At 32.6% G+C, this 2,337-nt stretch overlaps 1 protein-coding gene across 1 annotated transcript in view; it reads left to right on the plus strand.

The window, feature by feature from the left end:
- The first annotated feature begins 738 nt into the window (after positions 1–738).
- The window catches only part of LOC122060420 (hypersensitive-induced response protein 1-like), a 5,526-nt gene continuing 3,927 nt past the window's right edge, over positions 739–2,337 (plus strand). Inside the window, exon 1 of the mRNA XM_042623506.1 lies at positions 739–907. The gene's annotated coding sequence lies outside the window, so the exon portion shown is untranslated. The remainder of the gene's footprint in view (positions 908–2,337) is intronic.

Consider the following 2,337-nt stretch of genomic DNA (forward strand, 5'->3'; position numbering starts at 1 on the left):
GAATAGAATTTTACCTAATTTTATGAATAACTAGGTCATAATCCGAATGAAATAAAAAAATTCAAAAAAAATCTAGAATTTTATAGATTTTTTTTAAATTCACGAATAATTCGGTCGAACCGAATTTTATCCGAATTATAACCTATTTTAATCCCATGTAAAGGAAAAAACTTTATCTTGAATAAATCAATAAGCCTTTAGAAAATAGTGTGATTATTATGCATTTATTAATTTAATGTTATTTTTCTTTTTTTTTCAAGTAAAAATTGACAAAATTTATCTTTCCTAAGATAATCTCTCACACTTCTACAAAATAATAATAATAATAATAAAATTTTCACCCCATTTTGGTTGGACTAAGTTTTACAGTCGTTACTTTCTCTAGTCTTTAAGATAAACATGTATGGTGGCCTGGCGGGTGATGTGGGTCCCCTTCTCAGTCTCTCTTTCTCTGATTCAATTATTTGGATAATAAAAAAGAGTTCAAAAAATATAATATAATATAATATTTTTATTTTTAAAATTTAAAATTTTAATTTTTATATCATTTTATATGTTACATACATATATAATTGATGGATAATATGAAACAATTATTACAAATATTAAAAATAATTCTTCATCCGAATAATTCTCGAAACCGAATTTAATAAATATGGTGGATACTCGGTAATGACGTTCTCTCTCCTATTCTTACCACTTGGACCACGTGGGATGATGTCATTTTCTAACCCGTCATTAATGTAGCGTGTGTTGGTTCTTCTTCCGAAACCCTCCCCTCAACTTCTTCGCTCGCTACTTCCCTGTGGCCTGTTCCATCCCTCTTTCGCGGTCATTTCCATAGTTAATCTCCGAGAACTTCCCGTTTGAGAATCGCTGTCTCCTCCCACTATCCTCTGCGTTTGAGGTCAGCTATGATTTAAAACCACATTTTTTCTCTTCGAATATAGGTTTTCATTTTAAGTTTGGTTCTTGTTTCATTTTAAGTTTGGTTCTTGTTTCCCTCAATTTCCCTGCAATTTTTTTTTTTTTTTGGGATTCTTCAGCTTTCCTTAAGTTCTCGCAGTCGCAGACCTGGTTGGGTTGGGTTAGTTTTTCATCACTATTTCTTGTTTCCGAGGCTAAATGTTCTTGTACTGTGATTAATTTCGGTACTGCAATAGGAAATAGAAGCTGGATATGCGGGAGAATTCTTTATTTAATTTCATCAGATGATTTCTTTTTAGTGTTTTTCTTTTGTTTTATTTTTGTTTGTGCTGTAGCAGAACTGGTTTGTCCCTAAAATTTAGAGCCTTTTCTTTTCCTTCTTTCTTTAGCTTCTTCCTTCTTCAGGGAGAGACAAAACCTGATACTGCCTTTAATGGACTGATGGGGATTCGTTCTCTGTTTCAGTTCTGGGGTTATAGTTGATATTGAACTGAAGCATTTGAAAATGTTATCGTTGAGTTAATTCTATAATAAATATATAAATTTCAGCTTCGAGTATGTTTCACATGTTCAGTTATTTTTAGCTGAGTAATCACGACCTCAGGGTCAATGGTAAATGATCGTTGACTCTGCAGGCTCGAAAATTGTTTTTCTGCCATTATCCATTGTTGTATCTATCTTATCTTATCATGTTTGAAAATAAATAAAAAAATCTAAGTGGTTGGTGGTAACACCTGTGAATATTTTCTTTAGTTACTTATATCAACCCCCCTTTTCTTCCTCTTATTATCTCTGGCCTTCTTAGTGGCTTGTTTTGTTGGTGAACCCTCATGGTAAAGTACATGTAAAGAAGCTTATTATGGTTTGATTCTTGGTAGAAATTTCATTCAGTCTTTATTGATTCAATCTCTTTGTTAAATTTTTTTTTTTATTAAATTTGATTGTATCTTTTATATGTAGCCGACCCCAGGTAGCTGGGTCGAGGCTTAGTTGAGTAGAATTTGATTGATCGTTGTGATACTATCTTCCCATGTCCTTTGGATTGAAGCAGTTGGTATCCATTCCCCCAGATAATTAACTCCATGATCATGATTTATGATATTGATTACTTATGCAAGTGGGTTAATGGTTAAAAAAAATCTCTTTTTTCATATTTTCTGCCCTTCAGGGTTGGTGCTATCGTAGTATTTGACCTGAATTTGTTATGACTTGATCCCAAAGTTCTACTCATTCTGCTGCCAGATGACATTGTGGGTGTATAATTATATTATAAAAGAATTCTGCTGCCTGACATTTTGGGTGTATAATTATATTATAAAAGAATTCCCCTCTTTTTATCCTTTTCTCTTTGAGGCTAGAGTTCAGCAGTGTTTGCCTGGATCTTCATATGAGATGATTGGAGTTCCCTGT

The sequence above is a fragment of the Macadamia integrifolia genome, chromosome 14 (assembly GCF_013358625.1).
Source record: "Macadamia integrifolia cultivar HAES 741 chromosome 14, SCU_Mint_v3, whole genome shotgun sequence".
Classification (NCBI taxonomy): domain Eukaryota; kingdom Viridiplantae; phylum Streptophyta; class Magnoliopsida; order Proteales; family Proteaceae; genus Macadamia; species Macadamia integrifolia.